This window comes from Miniopterus schreibersii (genome assembly GCF_964146895.1).
Source record: "Miniopterus schreibersii genome assembly, chromosome: 1".
NCBI classification, from domain to species: Eukaryota; Metazoa; Chordata; class Mammalia; order Chiroptera; family Miniopteridae; genus Miniopterus; species Miniopterus schreibersii.
Window position 1 is genome coordinate 111,296,303 of NC_138101.1, and position 26,094 is coordinate 111,322,396.

Genomic DNA, 26,094 nt, shown 5'->3' on the forward strand with positions numbered 1-26,094 from the left:
ATACCTCATATAGCTCAATGTCTTTGGAATTTTCATTTTTTGGAGTTCCCCATTCCCACAAATTAAAATGTGATTTTCTCCTGTGGATTTTTTGTGTGTGTGCAGTGTTTAGAATAATAGACATTTTTATTTTTATTTTTTTAAAATATATCTTTATTGATTTCAGAAAGAGGAAGGGAGAGAGAGAGATAGAGAGGCATCATTGATCCTCTGCCTCCTGCATGCTCCCAACTGGGGATCGAGCCCGCAACCTGGGCATGTGCCCTGACTGGGAATCACACCATGATCTCCTGGATCCTAGGTTGATGCTCAAACTGCTGAGCCATGCCCAGCTGGGAAAGAGTTAATAGATATTTTTAATAATAAAAGTAAACTCCTCCTCAAATAAGCCTATACTTTATCTTTTTTTATTAAATTTACTGGGGGAACACTGGTTAAAAATTTTCTCCTGTTAATCTCTCTGTTAATTTGATTATTTAGCCCAGTTAGAAGAACTTAGAAAGTGGGACAAAAATCATTTTTAAGCCCCCCACACACTGCCCAGAATAAGTTTTGTGTTTTCTTTTAAATCCTCGCCTGAAGATATTTTTCCATTGCTTTTCAGAGAAAGTAGGAGGGAGGGAGAAAGAAGGGGGGGGGGAGAAACATCGATGTGAGAAACACATTGATTGGCTGCCTCCTGCAGGCACCCCAACCAAGGCGGGGGATCAAGCCTGCAACTGAGGTATGTGCCCTTGGTTGGAATCGAACCCTGGACCCTTCAGTCCGTAGGCCAATGCTCTAACCACTGAGCCAAACTGGCCAGGGCAGTTTTTAATAAGAAGCAAACTGTATGTATATAATCACTTTTAAAAACATGTGTATGTATATACTTCCCTCCTCCCTTTTCTTGATTTCCTTCTTTTATCTACTTATCTCTTCTTAGAATTATCTCCTAGCATCCCATTTTGCATATTTGATCAACAAACTGATTAAAGCTATTCCCCTTTTCTACCGTTCTTGCTCCACATCTGTCCAAACAGAACACTGAGCAAATAGTGTTGTTCCAGCTTAGGGTTCACTGGTATCTTAGTTTGGAGCAGCCTCCTCTTCATTTTTATCCTCCCCTGATGCTCAGAAGAACCACAGCCAGTTATTCAAACCTTATGTTTTCTTATAGGAGCTCCCCCAACCCCTTGTTACACTAAAGGGGAAAGAAGTATATGACTATGATGGACATAGCTCTCCCAGGTGAGACCTGCAAAAGGGAAAAAGTTAACATACTTTACTGGGGATCCCGTTCCGCCCCAGACCTGCCTTTTCTTTAACACCAAGGTTAGTGGTGTTATTGGTGGGGAGCTCTCCTCGTCCCCACCTCTTGCCAGCAGAAGTGGGCTTCCTGCAATGTCACAAGAAAAAGAATTTTCTGAGACTCACCTGGAAGAATGGGTGGCATTTATTTGCATGGAGCTAAATCCCTGAGTTTCCAAGGTCCCATTTCCCTCTATCCCACCAAGAAGTCCCATTTTGTTTTCAGCAGAGCTAGAATTAAAACTATTGCCCAGTTTCCATTTCATGTTGGCACAGCCCAATCCAGCATCAGGCTAGCTTAGCTTGTGTTTCCAGCTCCAGTCCACCAGTCCACTGCATGTGGGGTCTGCAAAGCCATATGGCTATGGAGGGAACACGGGTGAATGCATGAGAGACCCAAGAGCCAAGACAGTGAGAATTCCTTTGTCTTCGGAATATGTATCACCAAACGTTTGAGGGCTCTAGCCAATGATACCTGTTACCAGGTTTGACAAACAGGGACCTTCCCTACATCACCCCAACTTCATTGCGCATGTGCCTATCCTCCCTCTGTACAGTCCCTTTCCCCAGTAATCTGCAGGGAATGGACCTGGGGAATGCAAGAAGCTGCTTATAATGTCTGGCCTCCCTTTTGCTCCTCTCCTATTACTAATAACTACTTAATTACAATGGTATCAATAGGAACTAAGGAATAAGGCCTCATAGATAAAAACTCACAAAATGTGATAAGTGATTTCTCAACCAGCCAACATCAAGTCAAGCATCCCCAGGTTGCCAGGTCTCTTTTCTTTTATAGGAACATAACACAAATTTTCATAAATCTGATGGAATGACACAGCGAGAGGTCCAAAAGCACAACCAATTACTATTCCTCTATTTCTCATTTTAATCAGATAGTTGAAAACCAATATATAAATACATAAAGGAACAAGAATCTTAAATCAAAAGAAACACTAGTACAGATATGTAATATGTTTAGAACTCACAGGCAGACATTCATGCTAAATTATGTCTTTATGTTCACTGAAACTGACAGTATCACACTGACCTTTTTTCTTTCAAGTGGTTCAGTAAAGGACCATTGTCACTCTCAATGAAATACCTAAACACCTCTTTCTTGGAAGGAGTGACAACGATTTTCTCATTTATCGAGGACACCGCAGTATCGAGGACACCACTACATCCAATGGTTCTGACAGTGCGTGTTGCAAAATGCAACTGGGTGTTTAAACTTTCTTACATACTATTAAAAGGATCACAGTGAAACTAAATTCACTTGTTTTAAAAAGAAATATCGGTGTCGGTGAGGATATGGAACAACTGGAATTCTGAAACTTTGCTGCTGGGAGTATGTATTTCCTCTCTGGAAACTGTTAAAGTATTTTGTGTATGAACTAAAATTTTTAAGCGACAAACAACAAAACTACACCTCATGATTTTTCAGTTTAAATTTTAAACACAAAAACTCCAGTGGTCACACTGAATGACAGAATTATAACCGTGGTACTATCATTATTTATTTCAATCCATTGTTTGGCACATTAGGACCATAGGAATTAGAGACACAAACTATGCCCAAATCAAACTCAAGATTACAAATCATTATGAACTTTTTTTAGATTGCTTAATCTTTTTTTTTCAATCCTGACCCAAGGATACATTTATTGATTTCAGAGAGAGAAAGAGAGAAACATCAATGTAAGAGAGAAACATCAATTGGTTGCCTCTCGCACAAACCCACAACCTGGGTATGTGCCCTGACCAGGAATCAAACCTGCAACAGTTCAGTATACTAGACGGTGCTCCAACCAATTGAGCCACACCGGCCAGGGCCCATTATCAACTTTTTTTCACAACTAATGTGTATAGATAGCTACATCCACATCTATGGAGCCAACTGTACATTATTTAACTTCCAGGTAAAATAGAATGTTTATTAAAGTAAAACAAAAGCCTCAATAGCAAATATCTGGAACCTACATCAACAAAGATTTGAAGAGGAAGAGTATTTTATGACTAATATTGTTCAGAATAGCAGGCAATGGCAATGTTAAAAAAAATAAGTAGGCTGACTTTTAGTCAGCTTTATCATTGTTTTTAAATTCTCTACATGGACCTTTTTATTGCCTACAGAGTGGAAGGGTGACGCAGATCATTCCTATCTCCCTACCTGGGTTAATCACAGTCTGCCAATTAGAGTTTACATATACAGTAGTCCCCCCTTATCCATGATTTCAGTTACCCACAATCAACCTTGGTCCAAAAATATTAGTAGAAAATTCCAGAAATAAACAATTCACAAGTTTTAAATTGTGGACCATTCTGCATAGCATGATGTAATCTCACGCCATTCCTGCTTGATCCTGCCTGGGACACCTGAATCATCCCTTCATCCAGCATCTCCAGACTGTATATATATGCTATCCACTTGTTAGTAACTTAGTAGCCATCTAGGTATAACTTTTATTACAATATATTGTTATAATTATTCTATTAAATTCTTAGTTATTGTTGTTAATCTCTTACTATGGATAACATTTAAATTAAACTTTATCACAGATATGTATATATAGGGGAAAAAAATAGTACATATAGGGCTCAGTACTTACTACCTGGATTCTAGGCATTCACTGGGGGTTTTTGAACATATCACCCTCAGATAAGAGGGAACTACTATATTTGACAAATATTTGAATTTTTTTTTTTTAAAATATGTCTTTACTGATTTCAGAGAGAGGGAGAGGGGGAAAGAGAGAGAGAAACATCAATGATGAGAGAGTCATTGGGCTGCCTCCTGCCTGTCCTCTACTGGGGATTGAGCCCACAACCCGGGCATGTGCCCTGAGGGGAATCGAACCATATGCTCCTGTTTGCTAGGTCAATGCTCAACCACTGAGCCATGCCGGCAGGGCTGAAATTTCTTTATTGAACCAATACTTCCATTTCTAGGTGTCTATCCTGTAAAAACATGAATAATGTGCCTAAAGAGACATGTGCAAAATGTTCATGGTATATTTGTATTAATGAATATTTAGCGAAAAAAAAGGAGAATAGCTAAATAAAATGAGGCATAAGGATACAACTGAATATTGCTATAATATTTCAATGTTTAAATTCATGTATTTGCATAATCAGATTTAATATTTTCAAATTATAATAATGAAAGTTATCAGTAACCAGATTATTTGCCACCATCAATTCTCAGTAGTCCTATAGTTGTTACCTGGGTCTCTGCTACTATCTTGTTGCCACAATCACTATAAGATATAGATGAGTTCAATCCATATTTTGGGAACAAAGGCCTGTAGATCTCACTTTGTGTATTAATATGAGTTCCTAGAGATGAATGCCCTTAGAGGAAGTGGTGGCCCAAAAGGAATTCATCAGCCATCTAAGCATTGGCAGGCACTTCCTGAGACAGACATGGGTGTGTACCTAGGAGAGAAATCAGATAAACTTCCCAAAGCATCACTGAGGAGCCTCAGGGAGTGGGACTGCTGCCATCATGACCCCACAGAAACACTTCCTAAGAAAAGCTTCTTCCACAAACCCAAACTAAGAGTGCCCAGGCCAACCCAATGTACATGACTGTCCTGGAGTCATCTCAGCACATGAGTGTGCAGACCCAAATAGACTCAATTCAGTTCAAGTTATACTCCAGTGAGTCATAATCTGCACTAACCCCACTTCCTCCACTGCAGGTCCCTCCCATCTGTTTATCTTTTGGGACATTACAAAGTCAAGTAGCTATCCTGCCAAAACACTAGCAGGAAATCCTCCTTTAACTAGAATTTGTGGAGTTGTTGTAATTCACTGTTTCTGAAAGTGTTGTCTTTGGAACATCATACTGCTACATGCCTAACAGAATTCTATCACTTAATAAGTTTGGGTCATGTTACCTAATGTGTGTGTGTTTTAATTATATTAAAGGCTCAGCAAAGTGCTGTAGGAAAGAAATCTGCTTTACTCTAAGCCACGTTTTCCCAAATTTACTTGGCAAAGAAACCTTTTTCCTGCCTAAAATGATTATTTCCCACTCTTTCTTGATCTTAAGAATCACTGAGGACAACTGTCAAAACTGAGGATTCCCAGGTCCCACTATAATCTCTTCCCTATCAAAACTTTTAAGGGAGGGATCATATCATTTTACGAGCACCCCAGGTGACTTATCAGACCAGTTTGGAAAATACTGACAAATTTAGCATTAGGCCAGAAACACTATTTTCTGTTAAAGGTGGTTTCCAGTTCAATTCCCTGATTCAAGGTCATTATTCTAAGCATTATCCACTTAAAGTACTAAGAATATAAAGAGTATAGTGCTTCTACTGTTCCTGAGTATATCACAGCAGCAGATTTTTCATCCTTTGGGTTTTTTCCACTAGGTTAATCATAATCATAGCAACAACTGAACTCTTAAATGTATTATATCCCACAGTTTTTCACACTATTATGAGAAAAGTACTATTATTTTCCCCCTTATGAGGAAATGAGGTAGCAGTCTAAAGAAGTGTAAGTGATCTGCCCTAAGTCAGAGTTTCTCAACGTCACAACTACTGAGACTTTGGGCCAGGTAATTGTTTGTCCTGGGGGTGGGAGGCTGTCCGGGGCACTGCAGGAGGTTTAGCAACATCTCTGCCTCTACCCACTAGATGTCAGTAACACCTCCCCTCCAGGTAGGAAAACTAAAAATGTCTGCAAACCTTGCAAAATGTCCCCTGGGGAAAAATCAGTTAGGAACCTCTGCCCTAAGTGATACTACTAAAGGTAAGAGCAGAGGAGCCAAAACTCACCACTCCAGAGGTCTGCCAGCCTCCCTCCTAAGAGTAACCTTACCCTCTGCAGGCTTCTAAGCTGAGAGGCTCAGTAGGCCCTGTTGGAGCTGTCACTGCTCTGTCTCACAGCCTGTCAGCAATGAAGAAACGAATGGAAGAAGCTCATCAAATGACAAAGTGTGATAAAGGTGAACCAAGGGCTAGCAAATTCTGGCACAGAGTAATCCCTCAATACAAGTAATGTATGTCTTTCTTCCTGTCCTGCCAAAGGCTCCAGCTGTACATATAAAAGATTCCCAATCTGTTCACTTAAAAATGAATCACAGGAAAGGTATTCTGCCCACAATGGCATACCTAGTGTATTCAACACCCAGGAAGGCTCATTTATTTTTCCTTACCACGAACTTTTATTCATTTTATTTTTATTTTTAAAATTTATCTTTATTGTTGAAATCACTACAGGTGTCCCATTTCCCCCTCCCCAATTGACCCTCTCCATCTCGCTCCCACCCCTTACCCAAGCCTTCACCCCATCATTGTCCGTGTCCATGGGTTATGCATATATGCAAATAACTTCCTTCATTAATCTCCTCCCACCCTCTACCCCCCTTCCCTCTTCCCTCTGAAATATGATCGTCTGTTGCATGAGTCAATGTCTCTGGATCCATTTAGTTTGTCAAATTCTTTTGTTCATTAGCTTCTTGTTAAAGAAGACCCTTCAACATTTCACGTAGTACTGGTCTGGTGGTGATGAACTCCTTTAGCTTTTCCTTGTCTGAGAAGCTCTTTATCTGAACTTCAATTCTAAATGATAGCTTTGCTGGGTAGAGTAATCTTGGTTGTAGGCTCTTGCTATTCATCACTTTGAATATTTCTTGTCACTCCCTTCTGGCCTGCACCGTTTCTGTTGAGCAATCAGCTGAGAGCAGTATGGGCGCTCCCTTATAAGTAACTAACTGATTTTCTCTTGCTGCTTTTAAGATTCTCTCTGTCTTTAACCTTTGGCATTTTAATTATGATGTGTCTTGCTGTGGGACTCTTTGAGTTCCTCTTGCTTGGGACCCTCTGTGCTTCCTGGACTTGTAAATCTATTTCTTTCCCCAGGTAGGGGAAGTTTTCTGTCATTATTTTTTCAAATAGGTTTTCAATTTCTTGCTCTCTTTCCTCTCCTTCTGGCACCCCAATAATACGAATGCTGGGACTCTTGAAGTTGTCCCAGAAGCTCCTTATGCTATCTTCATATTTCTGGATTCTTGTTTCTTTTTGCTCTTCTGGTTCGGTGTTTTTTGTTTCTTCATGTTCCAAATAGCTGATATGATACTCAGTGTCCTCTACTCTACTATTGATTCCCTGTAAATTATTTTTTATTTCAGTTCGTGTAGCCTTCATTTCAAACTGGTCCTTTATGTCATTGATTTTCTCAATTATTTTTGTCATACTCTTACTAATATCGTTGAGCATCCTTATAACCATTATTCTGAACTCTGTATCTGTTAGCTTGCTTGGATCTATTTCATTTAGTTCCTTTTCTGGAGATTTCTCCTGTTCTTTCTTTTGTGACATGTTTCTTTGCCTCCACATTTTGGCTGCTTCCAGGTGTTTGTTTCTATGTATTAGGTAGAGCTGCTATGTCTCCTGGAATTTGTAGAGTGGCTTTGTGTAGTAGGTGTCCTGTAGGGCCCAGTGGCTCAGCCTCCCCAATCACCTGAGCTGGGCCTTGTAGGTGCTGCCCTGTGTGGGCTGTGTGCACTGTCCTGTTTTAGTTGAGCCTTGGTTGCTGTTGGTGTCACTGGGAGGAACTGACCCCCAGGCCAACTGGCTGTGAGGACCAGCTGCAACTACAGCCAAAGAGCTGCTGTGCTGGAGGCACCCCTATGGAGCAGGATTTACTTTACCTCAGTGGAGCCTGGGTGTTCACCAAGTGCGCCCCTTGAGTGTGTCACTCGTGGATGTGGTAGAGTTGTAATCCAGCGTGGTGGAGTCTGACCACCAGGTGCACTGTCTCTGGGGCCTCCTGGGAGGTGCAAAGTCAGCCTCTGCCAGTGCCTTGGCCAGGGCAACCCAGCATGAGCTACACAGCAAACTGTAGTTGGCTGCTACTTGTGCTGAGCTTGGAGGTGTCCAGGAGAGTCCAATCTATGAGCCAGTGCAAGTTGCCACTAATGCTAGGCCTGGGGCCACTTATCAAGCCCTATGGGGCATGCTGCTGCTTGTTTGAGGGATTTTAGGAAAGTCCTAAGCATGAGGCTAAAGAGGTCACTTACAGAGAAAAGCCACTGGAAATGGCTTGGATGAGCTTGCAAGTAGGGAGGGGTAGGGTCTCCTGGAATCACCAGGGCGAGGTGAAAGGTGTGAGTCAGGTGCCGGCGATTCAAATATGGTGCCTGCCTGCTGGTTCTGTGGGGTAGGGCTCGCCAAAGGAGCAATGGCCTCTGCCAGCTCTACTGTCTGGGAGAAAGCTGCCCCTCCACCTCTCGCCCCAATTTCAGGCAGGTTAGTTCCTCCCCAAATGTCCCAGGTTCCTTTCAAGCTGCTGTCTGGCGCTGGAGCTCAGAGGGAGCGCGTCAGAGTCTGTGCGCAGCCCCTTTAGGGGGAGCTGCCTGGGACTCCCGCAGACTCCTTGTCCCGCAGCGATAGTCCCCGCTGGTTTTTACAGCCCAAAGTTGTGAGGACTTCTCTTCCGGGCCCTGGAGCCCTGGGCTGGGACCCCTAACTCCTCCAGGAAACCTCCACCACTGAAATATCCCTCCCCAGTTTAAACTGTGGCGACAGGTGTGGGCCCGGGCATAGTCTCCAGGATTCAGCCCCAATCTGCCCACTTCTCTCCGCCCCTCCTACTGGTCTCGATGCTTCTTCAGTTCCCTGGTTGTAGGGCTTCTGTTCAGCTAGATTTCAGGAGGTTCTGCATGATGGTTGTTCTGTATTTTAGTTGTTCCATATTTTAGTAATTTTGATGTGGCTGTGGCAGGCGTCGGGTACAGCTGTTACCTAAGCCGCCATCTTGTTTCTCCAGGAAGGGTCATTTTTTCACACACTCTCCTTGTATGAAAAAGCTATATTCAGCCCGGCCTGGTGTGGCTCAGCAGTTGAGCGTCGACCTAGGATCCAGGAGATCGGGGTTAGATTCCGGGTCAGGGCACATGCCCGGGTTGTGGGCTGCAGCTGATCAATGACTCTCTCATCATTGATGTTTCTGCCTCTCTCTCCCCCTCTCCTTTCCTCTCTCTGAAATCAATAAAGATATATATTTTTTAAAAAATTTAAAAACTATATTCAAAAACCTTTTTATATAAAAATCAGTAGCTATTATTTTCTTGATATGTTCTTTAGTATTAGAACAATCAATTAATTTTAAAATGATAAATTTCAACTTTACAGATATAATACAAATTTATGAACTAAAATTTGCATTATAAATTTCATTATAAATTTGCATTACAAATTTCATGTATGAACTAAAATTTGCACTTACCAAACAAAAATATTATACTTCAAGGTGTACACTGTTTCATTGTTCTAATTTTAAAGCAGCAACAAAAACTTTAAGTGGTCACACAGAATGACAGAAATATAAACCTCAATAATACTACCATTGTTCATTTTAAATCTACTGTTTAAATGCAGAAATATGTAGTACCACAGGGGTTAAATGCATGAAGACTGTCCGAAGCAAGACCGAACAACTCCAAACTTTTAAAAATCTTCTCTTGAAATGAATGCATGTAGCTGACTCCCCATGTGTTGGGGCCAAGTGTACAATGAGGAGTCTCTGATTTAACTTCCATGTATCTATTAAAAGGTAAGTAATCAAAAAGCATTCATTTGACACATATATGTTATAAAAATTCAAGTTACCATAATAATTATTTAGAACATATACCAACAAAATATTTTTGTTGGAGGCATATGTTGTTACCAACATTGTTTAGAATTGCAGGCACAGGTCTAGACTTTAGACTTTGCAGATCAACTTTTGGATGGTTTATTATTGTTATTAAATTCCCTACAGACACTGAACCCCTCACTACTTGACCTGGAGCAGACTAATCCCACCACTAATCCTCGGCACACTTGCCTCCCGTCGTCCAGGGTTACATGGTACTCAGAAATTTCAAGGCCATAAAATAGTTGGGTGCAAACGAATAATGAAAAGAGAAAAGTCACAAGAAAATCATCATAAAAGAAAAGTAGTCAGATCTCCTGGTCCCACTACTAATCAGACTCCAGCTTACTGTGGACATCAGATAAACAGACACCCCTTCAGGCAGTGAAATGGAGAGGGCCAGAACACAGGCTATGAATGGTGGTTGCTGACTGTGTGACCCTGGGCAAATTACTTCATCTCTCTGGGCTGGTGAGTTTTCTTGTCTTCAAGATGGAGATATAATACTATCTGCCCCAAGAGGCTGTTGTGAACGAATAAAGGCATAATCAAGTCTTCTTTACCTAACAGTTAGCTGTACCTGGGCAACACCTTAAAATTATTGAATCTAGCCCAGCCGGGCGTGGCTCAGCGGTTGAGCATCGACCTAGGATCCAGGCGATCGGGGTTCAATTCCCGGTCAGGGCACATGCCCGGGCTGTGGGCTCGATCAATGACTCTCTCATCATTGATGTTTCTACCTCTCTCTCTCCCTCTCCTTTCCTCTCTCTGAAATCAATATATATTTAAAAAAAAAAAAAAATTATTGAATCTAGGTGATGAATACATAGAGATTCATTATACTATTCTCTTTAAATTTTTTCAAAATAGATGTTTGAATTGAACTGTTATTATCAGGCTCTCATATATATATAAAACACAAAAGAAATAAGGATGTCTAAGGTCTCTTTGAGCTCTAACACTCCATTATGTATCCCAGACTGGAAAGGAGGCTCAATTCCCAGGTGTAAATCAGAAGTGAGGCTGAAGGGGAAGGACATTCCAGAAATAAGTTCTGACCACCAGTCTTTTCCCATAATGATCACTGCATAATCAATGTCTTATACATAAATGCTTCAGTAATATGATGTCTGACTGACTTCAGGCATTCATTACAAATTACAAACTAAAATGGAACCAGCACTTCTGGACCCAAGCCCTCGATGTGAGACCAATCCTGGCCCAGAAAATAACCGGAATCTTTCCACTCTTCATGGATTGGAGACTAGCAAAAGACACAATGATGAGGACTGTTCCTAAGTGAGGGAAATACCCCTAAAATACTGCATGAATTGAATACAATACATACCACAAATAGCTCTAAGACTTTCTAGAGTGATGAAAGAATAGGCTTTCATAATTGTTTGCTGACTGTACAAATGAAGGAGTAAAATATCACAGCAAAACTTAGACGATCTACTATAAATCAGAGAAAACACCCATGATCAAACAAATACACCTTCCATGTAGCTGAAATGGAATGGTGGCTGGAATATACACAAAATGCATAGTTATGTAAAATTTTAAAGACAGTAGAAGTAGTTCAGCCAGACCAAAACAGTTCCTTAATCCCTCCCCTAGAATCAAACTGCTAGTTGCTACATCCCTGAAGAAAGATGTATTTTCCTGTAATACAGTCTGAAAAAAAAATCCCAGTACTTTGGAAAATGGCATAATTTGACTTGAGAAAATGTAACAGTTAAGAGCACATGTTTCTGATAGACTACACTGGCCCCAGTGAAGTCATCTAAAACAGAACAAACTACACATCTCTTCTCGAGCTCCAAGGTACCATCAGAACAGCATCTTCCTCTTCACTAAAGCAATGTGAAACTAAAAGCACATTTTAAGAGCTAGAATATATGCCTCAACATTGACACCATCCAATGTTAAAATTAATCTTTAATATTAAAGATACATGACTACCTAGTAGTCTATTAGAGTTCATGTCCTACTGGCTTCTAAAAACCATGTTCCAAGTATAACCTAATCAATAACTGAGACAGTTTTCTAAGTTCAAAAGCCCTATCACCAACTTAGTCCTCCCCCTACAACCTACTGACTTACCAGCATTTCTTCACTCTGTGCAACCTGTTTCATGGGGTAGCTTCAGCTTGCTGAGTGCTAAAATGTCTGGACAGGATGGCTATGATCCCCTTCCTGTGTACTGAAATGGGATTTCAAAACTTCTGACAAGACTGCTGGCCCAAGTTAACTCTCTTCCTAACAACTCTCAAGGTAAAATAGGGCTGGGATGGACAAGAGAGAAGCAAGAGAGTTCTCAATTCCTGCATTCATGGCCATTCTCTACCACTTTCTCATCTTTCCTCACACATTTCCCTTTGTTCCCAGGAGTCTTACACTCTAAATCAGCTAAAATGCCTCACTCTAACATGGAGGAGGAAATATGGGGTTATAGGATATGCAGAGCTGAGGCAATGCAGGGTTATAACTAGCTAAGTCCACAAGTCTTTCCAGCAGCTCCTTAATCCCTCCCCTAGAACCAAACTGCTACTTGCTACATCCCTACAGAAAGATGTTTTTCCCTGTAAGACAGTCTGGCTCCATTTTTTATGTTTGACTGCTGACAGTCCTCAAGCCCTACTACACCTCCCACCTTCCCTTTCTGCCCCACATTTGGGTAAGCCGGCAAGAAAGCCCAAGGCATATGTAGGAGTTTCAAACCATCCAAGCCCAACTAGGTGGGCAAGAAGTCTTTAGCCGACCTCACTGTTTAAACACTATACAAGCCAAGCCAGTCTCCTTAAGACACTTTCAGCCTGCTTGAGAGCCTACCCTGTGATCACCCTCAAAGCTTCAAGATGTGAGTAAGACTTTTTATACTCTTTTGGTGTGTGTGTGGCCTCATCAGCCTTTGACATATAAATCATACTTTGGGTGGGGTTCATCCCACCTCTGTAGAGCGGCCACCGCATTTCCCAAGTGAAAGACCCTGTCTACTCCTTCTGACTTCAATCCATGTCTGAGCAAGCAAGCCACTTAGTACACCAGATCCCTCACTGTGCCCATGAGAACCCTCTCCCACTAATAAAACAAGGCTAGTGTGGTTACACACACACACACACACACACACCCATCAGGAAGCAGGAGGCCTGAGGACTGGTGCCCATCCACCACTGACTAACCATATGACTTTAGAACAACATCAATGAGTCTCATTTTCTACACCTCCCTGTCTAATAAGATCATGGTAAGCATCAATTCTGGCAGGATATCGGACATCACATTGAAAACTATTAACACCAAAAAATTCTATAGTTCCCTGAGGTGGCGGTCCATCTCTCTCCCCCAACACCAAGTTCTGCTCTTTTAGTCTCCTTGGGGGGGGGGGGGTTCCTCTGTCTCTGCTCTAAAGGCTTTTGTGGGAAGCTACTAGTTCACTAAAACAAGCAAACCAAAAACCCTCCTCTCTTCAGTACACATATACCCACCCTAGCATAAGCAACAATTAACAGAGGATGAAGTAACCCCTTCTAAGGAATTATCCACATAAGTAGGTTAACACCAGGTCAAATCTCTTACATTATAAAGCACTGAAGATCACCTACCATATCACACCCACCAGGGCCAACATGTGGGATCACCTTCCAATTCCTCAGCCCTTTGGAAGAAGAGCGTATTTTGGTCAAACCACAGAGAATCAATCCTACTTAAAACAACACTTATAATAAGGAAAAGCTCAAAAACCAAACAGACGACCATTTTGAAAAATCTAACTATAACAACAGTCACCTCCAGGTTAGTTATCCAGACATCAGGGTTGGGATAAAGTATATCAAAAAGCCCTCCAACTCTTTTATTAGTAATGGCTCCAGTACTCATTAAACACACACACACACACACACACACACAAAAAACCCCACACCATTTAAAGTGCTGAGAAGCCAGGTCTTAAATGTAGAAATGGATCCAAGCAGAACTCAGGGAAATCGCCCTAGCTTTGGTACCAGCTGATCTGGAAGGTGCTACTCAGCAGTCTCAGCTGCCTCAGCTCTGACACTGTGCAGAGGTCAGCCAATGCTCCCACTGCACTAGCATCTGTGTTCTGCCTGTGGGTCCAAATGGACAAGTGAGCCAACTCCTGGAAAGAGTGCACTTTTAGAAATCACACACACTCCACCAGCCTGAAAGATGTTCATGAGCTCAAGCACAGCCCACAAAATCCTCTGAGAGGTAGGTAAACAGCCAAATACCAAATATGTAAATTCTTCAGTTATCTGGCACCCTTGGGAAAAATGTCACATGAAAGTTATCAAGAAAGCACCGTATGATAAACTATACACCCAGGAAAGCAGCCTATTTCACTTTAGCATCCAGCACAACAGGAGCTATTTAACAATCCTAGCCCACAAGAGTTCATACATTCATCACATTATTTATCCATGCCTCTCTCTATCCAGTACTAGGGATGAAGAGATAAGAGCCTGGACCAAAGACAGAGCCATAAATAAAGAATTATAATATAAGACAGTAGTATCAGTTGAATATTACTGTACTTAACATCTACTATGTGCTAGTCCAGCAGTTTTCAAAACGTGGTTCCTGAATCCCTGGGGCTCCCCATGAAGCTTTCAGGTGGTCTACAAAGTCAAAACTAATTGCATTATAATATTAAAACTTTTTCCCCCTTTTAAAAGTGTTAACATTTGCAGTAAATGGTGCAAATGCAATAATAAGTAAAACTGCTGACAGCTCTGTCAAATCAAGGTAGTGACACCAAACTGTATCAACAGTTATTCTATTCTTCACCTCATGCACTGACATAAGGGGGGGGTGGGGTGGGCAGTTTTGCTTAAGAATGCCTTTGATGAAATATTTAAAATTACTAATTTTATTAAATCTCTACCCTTGAGTACATATCTTTTTAATATTCTATGTGAAAAAATGGGAAGTATTTCAAGAGTCACATTGAGGAAAAACACTTTAAGCATGTGGCAACTATTTGAGTTGTAAGCTACAATTGCCACTTTTTTCACTGAATACCTCTTTTACCTGAAAGAACATATGACAAACTATGGTGATTCAGACTTGAATATTTGTTAATTTTTCAAGATGTTTGACAAAGTGAGCCTTTTACTTTTTTTTTTTTTTTTTTTTTGAGCCTGTTACTTTAAATATTTATTGTCAATGATAAAATGCAAGGTTTTGCCTACAAGTTAGAACTCTGGGAAATTCTTATCTGCCACCATAACCTTGATGCTTCCAAAAAATTCAGACTTTTCTGATAAGCTCAGTGGTGAATCAAATGCAATTTTAGATAGATGGACAGATAGGTGATGATAGGTAGATAGATAGATGATAGATTAGATAGATGATAGATGATAGATAGATGATAGATAGATGATAGATGATAGATAGATAGATAGATAGATAGATAGATAGATGATAGATGATTGATAGATAGATAGATGATGATGATAGATAGATAGATAGATGATAGATGATTGATAGATAGATAGATGATGATAGATAGATAGATAGATAGATAGATAGATAGATAGATAGATAGATAGATAGATAGATGATAGATGATGATGATAGATAGATAGATAGATAGATAGATAGATAGATAGATAGATAGATAGATAGATAGATAGATGATAGATGATTGATAGATAGATAGATGATGATAGATGATAGATAGATAGATAGATAGATAGATAGATAGATAGATAGATGATAGATAGATGATAGATAGATAGATAGATAGATAGATAGATAGATAGATGGAGAGAGAGAGAGAGAGAGATCGATCTAGGCAACTCAGTAAACCAATATTTTCCATATGATCAAAGCATGAAGTTATAAAATCTTGCATGGGTAAAAGATCCATTCAAAATACAAGCTAAATCAATAAATTTTAATGTAACAGAATAAATGGCTTCAGATTCTTCAATGCAACTAACGTTTAATAAACTACCACTTGTCAAGTTTTGGTGTAGTATCAAAGAATATCCACATAATGTAGAAAAGGATATAAGAAAAATACTCCCAATCACTCCACTTACCATCATACTCAAAGGTGAAAGGTTGAAAGTTATTCCTCTAAGATCAGAAACAAGACAAGGATGCCCCCTCTCTCCACTCCTATTCAGCACAGTACTGGAAATCCTAGCCAGATTAATAAGGCAAGAAAAAGAAATAAAAGGCATCAGAACTGGAAAGAAAGAGGTAAATTTTGCTCTAGTTGCAGATGATGCAATTTTATATTCCACCAAAAATCTGTTAGATATAATCAACAAGTTCAATAAAGTAACAGGATACAAAGTTAATATGTAAAAATTAGTAGTTTTTTTTTTTAATATACTAACAATGAAGTATCTGAAAAAGAAAATGATGCAGTGTACTTGCCACTTTATTATACAGCTCACCAGAACATGTGCTTGATCTTTGGGATACTGAAGGAGATGAATGGGCTTCAGAGTGAATGTGGCAATTAAAAAAACAAACAAACTAACTTCATTTTTTGGACCTGTATATATAGCTGTTTTGGAATGCAGTTATTTCCTTATTCAGTTTCAACTATAAGTCTGCTACAGTCACATCACAATATTCAGTGGTGAAACCTTATTTGTTACTGTCACTCCCATTCCTTTTTGTTTAGAATCAGAATAAAGTCATATTTCACATGAAATAAAAATTTTTAAAAACCACGATCCCATTTACAATAGAATCAAAAAGAATAAAATCCATAGGAATAAATTTAACCAAGGAGATGAATTTCTACACTGAAAACTACAGAACTGTGATGAAATAAATCTAAGACAACACAAATAAATGAAAAGGTATCCCCATGTTCATGGATTGGAAGAATTAAATTGTTAAAATGTCTACAGTACAAAAAGCCATCTATAGATTCAATACAATCCCCGTCAAGATTCCAATGGCATTTTTTACAGATAGAAAAAACAATCCTAAAATTTATATGGAATAACAGAGATCCCAAAGAGCCAAAGCAATCCTGAGAGAGAATAAAGCAGGAGGTATCACACTTCCTGATTTCCAGCTATATCATAAAGCTATAGTAATCAAAATAGCACAGTACTGGCATAAAAACAGACATATAAAGCCATGGAACAAAATAAAGTCCCAAAATAAACCTAAGTCAACCAATATTTGACAACAAAGCCAAGAATACTCAATGGAGAAAAAACAGTCTCTTCAATAAATGGTGGTGAGAAAATTGGATATTCATATGCAAAAGAATAAACTAGATCCCCTATCTTACACCTCTTACAAAAATTAACTCAATGAATTAAAGCCAAAGGTAAGACTTGAAACCATAAAACTCCTAGAAGAAAACATAGAAAAAAAAGCTCCTTGACATGGTTCTTGATAAATATTTTTTTGGATATGACACCTAAAGCACAAGCAACAAAATCAAAAATAACTAAGTAGGACTACATCAAACTAAAGAGTTTACAGAGTTAAAGAAACCATCAACAAAACAAAAATGCAACCTACTGAATGGGAGCATACACTTGCCAGTGATACATACAACAAGGGATTAATATCCAAAATATACTAAGAACTTAATAACAGCAACAACAAAATAATAATAATCCAGTTTAAAAATGGGCAAAGGATCTGAATAGTCATTTTTCCAAAGATGACATACAAATGGCCATCAGGTAAATGAAAAGGTGCTCAACCTCATTAATATTAGGGAAATGCAAGTTGAAACCGCAGTAAGGTATCACTTCACACCTGACAGAATAGCTATTATCAAAAAGACAAGAAATAACAAGAGTTAGTGGAGAAGTGAAGAAAAGAGCCCTTGTGCACTGCTAATGGGACTGAAAATTGGTACAGGCACTCTTAAAAAACAGTATGGAGCCCTGGCCATACTGTTTTTAATAGTGGCTCAGTTGGATGGAGGCACTGTGTACTGGAAGGTCACAGGTTTGACTCCCAATCAGGGCACATACCTAGGTTGTGGGTATAATCTCTGGTTGAGGTGTATACCAGAAGCAACTGATGGGTGTGTCTCTCTCACATTGATGATGTTTCTCTTTCTCTCTCTCTCCCACCTCCCTAAAATCAATTATTAATTAAATAATTAAAAACCAGTATGGAAATTCCGCAAAAAATTTAGAATCTAATTACCATATCATCCAGCAATTTTACTTCTGGGTGTATATCCAAAGAAAACAAAAAAACTCTTTCAAAGAGGTATCTGCACCCTCATGTTCATAGCAGCATTCTTTACAATAGCCAAAACACAGAAACAACCTAAGTGTCCATCAATGGATGTATAGATAAAAAAGCTGTAGCACATATATATAATAAATGAATACTATTCAGCCATACAAAAAAAGGAAATGTTGCCATTTGAGACAACATGGATTATGCTAAGACAACATGGAAGACAACATGAGGGCATTATGCTAAGTGAAATAAGTCAGAGGAAGACTAATACTGTATGATCACACTGATATGTGGAATTTAAAAAAAAAAAAAAAAACCCTCAAAAAAAAGAGATCAGATTTGTGGCTACCAGAAGCAGGGATGAGAGGTGAGGGAATTGTATTAAGGTGATGAAAAGGTACAAACTTTTAGTTTAAGATAGAGAAGTATGGGGAATGTAATGTATAACATGATTATTATAGACAGCCCTGCTGTATTGTATATTTGAAAGTTGCTAAGAGTGTAAATCCTAAAAGTTGTTATCACAAGAAAAAAAAATTTTTTTCTTGTTGTATCTATATGAGATCATGGATATTAACTAACTTATTGTGGCAATCATTTCATAATATATGCAAGTCAAGTCATCATGCTGTATTACCTGAAACTTATACAGCGCTATATGTCAATTATATTGCAACAAAACTGGAAATATAAATAAAATTTTTAATTAAAAAAATTAATCCTTCCTTTTCCAACCTCATCTGTGTATGGCTAGATTTTCTTCATATTTTTTCAACCAAAGCAGCATATAACAAAAGATTGACAATGGACGCATATATGAAATTCTAACTGCCTTCTATTAAAGATATAATAAAAAAGCATAAAACAAAGCTACTCTTCTCACCAAAGGTTTTATTTTGCAAATCTTAGGATTTTATAAAAAAATTTATTTGTTAATATTATATAATAGGTATGTTATATTATTTTTAAATAAATTATTTTTAAGTTATCAATTTTAATTTCTAATATGATGAATATAGACAAAATCTCTTTGGGTTATTCAATAACTTTTTCCTGAGATATATTTCACATACCATAAAATTCACTACTTATACTTTCAATGGTTTTTAGTATATTTAGAAGGTTATATATTATCAGCATTATCCAATTCCAGAATATTTTCATCATCCTAAAAAGAAATCCCATACCCATTAGCAGTCACTCTCACTCTCCACAAGCCCTGGCAACCATTAACCTATTTCTGGTCTCTATGGATTTATCTATTCTAGATATTCCATATGAATGGAATCATACTATTTGTGGCCTTTTGTAACTGGCTTCTTTCACTAAGCATGTTTTCAAGGATCATTCATGTTGTAGCATGTATCAGTGCTTCACTATATTTTATGGCTAAGTAATGTGTATGGATATAACATATTGTGTTTATCCATACATCCACTGATGGACATCTGGGTTGTTTCCACTTTGGGGCTATTACGAATAATGCTGTTATGAATGTTCATGTACAAGTTTTTGTATGCACATATGTTTTCAATTCTCTTTGGTATACACCTAAGAGTGAAACTGCTGGGTCATATGGTAACTATGTTTAACTTTCTGAGGAACTGCCAAACTGTTTTCTAGAGTGGCTGCCACCCTTTTACATTCCCACCAACAATGTATGAGGGTTTCAATAATTTTTAACACTGTAAATGAGGTGCTGAGACCAAAAAGTTTGAGAACTGCTGTGCTAGGCTGAGGGGATACTGAGATAAGACAGTCCCTTTCCTCAAGGAGGTCATAAAGTACCACAGCTCAGACTCAGAGAAACAGATTAAAAAATCACCACTTAAGAGCTTCTGAGATATAGCATATGTAGCCATTTTCCTGCCTTCAGCCCACCCCCAATAATGGAGCAGTTCTCCATTCAGTTTCTTTTTTTTTTTTTAATCCTCACTGGAGTATATTTCTTCCATTGATTTTTAGAGAGAGTGGAAGGGAGGGGGAAGAGGGAGGGAGAGAGAGAGAGAGAGAGACAGACAGAGACAGAGACAGAGACAGAGACAGAGACGGGGACAGGGACAGGGACAGGGACAGGGACAGAAACATCCATGCGATGGATTGGTTGCCTCCCACACATGCCCCCACTGGGGTGGGGATCAGACCTGCAACCCAGGTACGTGCCCTACCGGAATCAACCCATATTGTAGATCCTCAGGTGCACAGTCCTATGCTCTAACCACTGAGCCATGCCAGCCAGGGCTCCGTTCAGTTTCTTCTCTGTTGGTGCTTGTGGTTCTGCCATTGTTACTCATCCTTAGTGTCTCTTTTTCTCTTGCTGTTTCCGCTGGGCTCCTTAGCTTTCCATAAAGCACTGCCTGCTATGGCATCAAAAGACTAAAAGAGCACTTCACTTTCTGCCCTTAGTAAGCTCTTCTCCACGAAACTTTTATAGTCAGAGAACTCATATTTCTTCACCTACAAATACAATTTTTCTTAACTACTTGTAAGTTTCAGCACTACTCCTAAATTCCAAGGGTAGATTCTCTATAACTGAGGGTTTGCAATATTTATTACATTTGTGAAGCAGAAAAACCTAAGGCCTAACTATACTGAAACCAAGTCTCAGATGGTTTTTGGAGAGAATTACGTCCCTTTTAATATCAGTACCTTAACAAATCAAACAATATTATTCAATATTTAGAATACTAAAAAATAGTGACCCCTCAGAAGTATAATTACAGGATGAAGAATGTGCTTTACAGTCACATGACCCAAAAGCATATTTTCTTAATATAAATTTTAACTGGAATAAAAGTATAAAGAAATTGCATAGTTTATGTGGTAGACAGAATAATGACCCCCACCTCCAAAGATGTCCATCTTCTAATTCCCAGAAACTAGGATTATGCTATCTTTCATGGCAGTAGGGAATCAAGGTAGCAGAAAGAATTAAAGTTGCTAATCAGCTGACTTTAAAATAGGGAGGGTATCCTAGATGTTCCAGATGGGCCCAATATAATCTAAGGGTCCTTAAAAAGTGAAGAGGGAGTTAAAATGATAAGAACTCAAACCACTGTTGCTGGCTTTAAAGATGGGGTAAGGAGCCTAGAACCAAGGAATATGAACAACTTCCAGAGCAGGAAAAGGCAATGAAATGGGTTCTCCCCTGGAGCCTCCAAAAAGGAACATAGCCCTACCAACAGCCTGGTTTTTGCACACTTGAGACCCATGGCCGACTTCCAAACTAAAGTACTGTAAAATAATAAATCTTGGTTGTGTAAGCCACTAAGTCTGTCGTAATTTGTTATGGCAGCAACAGGAAACTAATACAGTTTAAATCTTTCCCCCCCCAGAAATTATACTTTTAATATTCCTGCTCGCCCCACTCTCAGCCCCCACCCCATTCCATAAGAAAGAAGCATTGACCTATTTACACTCTTCCTCTAGAGCTTTTCAACTTCCTTTCTTACAGTTTGAACTCTTATTCTTAAGCCCTTTTTCCTGTCAAATTATAAGCATCAGGGTACCTGCTTAGTACCAGTTCCCAAGAAGTGTTGGCAGTATGTTTCTGTCTCCTTTGCATCCTGGTTTTAACGATCTAAATCTCTTCACTTTTTCCCCATTTGTCAGTATTATCTTTGGCATAGTTACCTATTTTCCAAAGACACATATATTAAGACCTGTAGTTTGCTAGGAATTATAAGTTTCAGAATGTGTATCTTGACAAACCAAGAAACAATTTACAAAGATCAAAGTTGTATCACCATTCAATGGAATACTTAAAATTAGCTCAAGTACAGAACAGCACCCCACCTGCAACTGCAGAACATCTCAACACAATCTCTTAGTTGAAAGTGTCATTTGTCACTAGTCTTTACAGCACAAGACATATTTCATAGCAATTAAAATTAATGTGCACTCATTTATTACAAAGATGAATGAGGAAAAAAACTCCATGTGACTGCCTATGGAGATGAACACAGTATTCTTTTAAAATATTTATACTGGTATGTCGGGTTCTCATAAAGCAAGCTCTTTCCCTTTTCTCTGTTAGAAAACATTTGTATCCCTACTGAGAAACAAGAAGAATCAGCTACCCAGCAACAATATCAAATACATTAAAAATGAATAAGAAAAAAAAAATTAACCTCATGGTAATATTACTTCTCTGGTTTCATAAACTATATTATATGTACATTTCACACAGCTGCCCTACTAAAACTTCTAAGCCTCAGCATCTGTTCTGAAAAGAAGAGGGCCAAAATATAATCACTTAATATACCCAGAATTCTGTGGGCAAAAACAAAGCTAAGGAATTTTAATCAAGGAAACTTGAACTTTATAAGCTGTGCCTCTTGTTATAAAATAAACATCTAATTATGTGCTTTTTCCAACTAGTTGCCAATCAAAAATTTAAAAAAAGAACACTGTACAAAATGACAGTACCAACCACATATACACTACTTTCCTAGAATAAATACTTCCTTCTGTGCAATCACAATGAAAAAAGTGAAACTGTTATTTGCAAAGGACACTTTTGAAAACAAGTCAACATAGTCATAAAGAGGCATTCACTCCTCTTTACTGTATGCATTATACTATAACCACAGGCCCTGGAATGGAAGCACAAAGCAGAATATACCATCTCTACACTCAATGTAACTAAGAGCACACCAACCCACTCTCCTCTGACCTACATCATTCATCCAGATGTTCAATTAAGCATTGCTGGGAAGTAAAAAACCCATTATTAACAACTGTAGTAAGGTCTACTGAGCACTTACTATGTGCTGGAAGTGGGCCCCACATTTTTAAAAGGTACATTTCATTTTCCCAATTTTGCAAATTATCAAAGCAACAGGATGTAACCACATCCAGTGAGAAGCAGAGTTGATATTCAAACTCAAGCCCAACTCAGGTTTGTCTTCTGAGAGTTATATACATTTTCTCATTACATTTTATTACATTTAAAATTATTCCAGGATTTCAAAATCCTTTCAGTTTATAACCTAGCAGAGGAAAGAAAAGCATGAATAAAAATAACCACAATTTTGCCCAGCGGCATGGCTCAGAAGTTGAGTATCAACCTATGTATGACCCAGGAGATTACAATTCGATTCCTGGTCAGAGCACATGCCCAGGTTGTAGGCTCAATCCCCAGCAGGGGGCATGCAGGAGGCAGCAGATTAATGACTCTTCTCTCTCATCATTGATGTTTCTATCTCTCTCTCCCTCTCCTTTCCTCTCTCTGAAATGAATAAAGACATATTTTAAAAAAAAACAAAAACCCACAATTTTAAGCAGTGTGCTTCAATTCTCTCTGATATAAGATATCATTAACTAACACGTAGTAAGACAGACACAAAGAAGGCAGAGCGGGAAAGGGGAATTCCTGGCAAATGCATAACTGGCACAAACAAAGGCACGTCGTCAGCAAACAAGTCAGGAAATGTTCGAACAATGACAAATGGAACAGAGAGTCTTGAGAAGGCAAGCAGTGAGAGAAATGGCCAGATAGACTGGAGCCCTAAATCATGGCTTTTGCTCATCATGGCCTCGCATACTGTGGAAAGACTGGGTTTATAGCAGAGACTCACTGTGAGTGGTCTCAGATTTTGCAGAGAAGAAGGTAACAACACAGACTTTGGAAAGCTACCCCCACGCACATTGCCAACAAGTGAAAATCCTCTTCCACCTGACAGAAAAAAATGAAGTGATGATGTGAATGCAGTGGTTACCTCCTGAGACTTGATCCTCTCCTTCCTCGTGTCAGAGTTAACGGGATCTCTGGGAGGATCCTGTCCTCTTCCTGCCCTCCCAGGTTGGCTCTGTAATAATTTTGAATCTTTCCCTCTACACTGGCTCTACCCTCTGAGCCTTCAAAACACATACGCATGTGCCATTTGGGAAAAACAACCATGTCTTTTCACTTTGAAATCTCACAAATGAGTGGTCTGTCCTAAATGATGCACCCTTTGTCCCCTGTCCCCTTGAATGTAGCAATTTAGCTTCCGTTCTCACTGAAATCTGTAAGGAACACACCAAACTGCTATCAGTAAGTAACTCACCAAAACAATGGAACCTACCCAGTCTTCATCAACATGCCTAAATACTCAACACTGTTGATCATCCTCTTCATCTTGAAGCTCTTTCTTCCTTTAACTTTTGCAGCTCTCTTTCCTGCTTTCTGTCCCAACTCCCTCACCACCCTTCTCTGTTTTTCGCAAATCCTCTTGCCTTCCCATCAAGCGTACTGCATTCTCAGCCTCCATCCTGTGCTCCCTGCCAGTACCATGGAAATAATTACAACATCCCTGCCCTGGGCTGAGCCTCCTAAGATGGAGCTCCACATCTAAACCCGTGGGGAGGATGAAAACACCTGTCACCCACTGCTACAGACTTGGCTTGTGGGGAGGATGAGACATTTAGACAGGCAGGTAAAGTGAGATAGTTAAGGGCCCCTCACAAGCCAGGGAAGGTCAGTAAAGGTCACTTGAGGAGGGAAGGAACTTGTTCAAAGTAGTGTTTGAAGAAGATTATCCTGACATGATTGTGAAGGGTGGCTCTAAAAACAGAAATGGAGGCAAGGAAGACCAGCCCCAGGAAATAAAGGCAGAAACTAGTGTGGCAACAGTGAAAATAGGACAGAAGGGGAAGCGTGAGAGTCCAAGTTGAATGAACAAAGAGGCATTAGCATCCAGGCCCCTTGCATCAATCAGCCCGTCACTAAACAGGATTCACATTCTTCCTGTGTTCTCACATTGGGCTAAGCAGTCATATTATTGACATTAACCATATACAGTTTCTGCTCTGAAGGGACGCACGGGCTCTGTGGGGAAGACAGGAAAAGAAATCCAGCCTTTTTTAAAAAACCTCATAGAACAGCAAGTGAAATAACAATTAACAATGAACAGGATTTAAGAGTTTCGATCCAAGATTAGATAGGATATAGTTGACCAAAGGAAGGAAAGTAGTAATAGGGAAAGTATGAAGTACCTCACATCACCTGGCCAAATCTCTGGAATAACTGAACAGCAATAAAAACAGAGCAAAAGATTCCTAAATTTATAATTATAATTTTCAATGTAGGCTTCATACCTAGCCTGCTTCCTGGTACACAGCAAATACACATAAATGTCCAAGGAATAATGGGTGGGGTAACACCATTGAAATCCTGGGGTGGTTTTGAGGCATGTATGAGCTAAAGCTTAAGGGCAAATCATCAGTGCAATTTACTAAAAATGCAGGTTCCCCAGTCCTATCCTGCAAATTCTGATTTAGAAATCTGTATTTTCAAATGGCCATCTGGATAATTCTGATGCAAATACTGTATAGGTCATACTTGTGTTCTTCAAATGGTGTGCAAAGTTTAGAGTTACACAAGTCAGAATTCAAATGAACTGTATTAAGATATTTGGTCACTTCTAATCTAATAAAATATTGATTTCTCTGAGGTCCAATTACGAAATACTCTTGTGATAATGCGCAGAAGCAGAATAATACTCAATTACATATTAGTAAGCTTAATCTCAGAAACATATCTCAATTGCAAATTTTATCTATCTTTAGCCCACCTAAGTGTTGGTTCAGCACACTAATAAAAATCCCATGAAGGTTTCAGGCAAGATAAACGTAACAGAGGAAAGCCCAATGGAGCAGTTTTCTCAAAAGGGTATATTAAACCAAGAATGTGTTCTCTTAATTTATATTTTCATAATTCTTTCCATAAAGAATTGATTGGAATTTCTTGTTTTCTGAAAGAAAGAATCCAAGTTTTCAGGAATTACAGAAGCAGTTCTGTTAGAAACAGTTAGTGCCAGAGACAACTTCACTAAACTCTGTTGAGCCTTTACCCCTAGCTTTGCAACTGTGTTAACAACAAATCTACCCCTGAAATCAAACAATGTTCATACCCTTAACAGTTTGGCCATACCTCTGGTGGGATGAAATGGAGTACTA

The 26,094-nt window shown here is 39.2% G+C and overlaps 1 protein-coding gene across 3 annotated transcripts in view; it reads right to left on the reverse strand.

Moving 5' to 3' along the window:
• CCNY (cyclin Y) overlaps window positions 1-26,094 on the reverse strand; it is a 196,326-nt gene that overhangs the window by 117,973 nt on the left and 52,259 nt on the right. Inside the window, exon 1 of one of the 3 annotated variants that reach the window (XM_081134945.1) lies at window positions 16,014-16,058. The exons of the other annotated variants lie outside the window; for them this stretch is intronic. The gene's annotated coding sequence lies outside the window, so the exon portion shown is untranslated. Of the gene's footprint in view, window positions 1-16,013; window positions 16,059-26,094 lie in introns of those variants that run through there. 3 annotated transcript variants of the gene reach the window in all.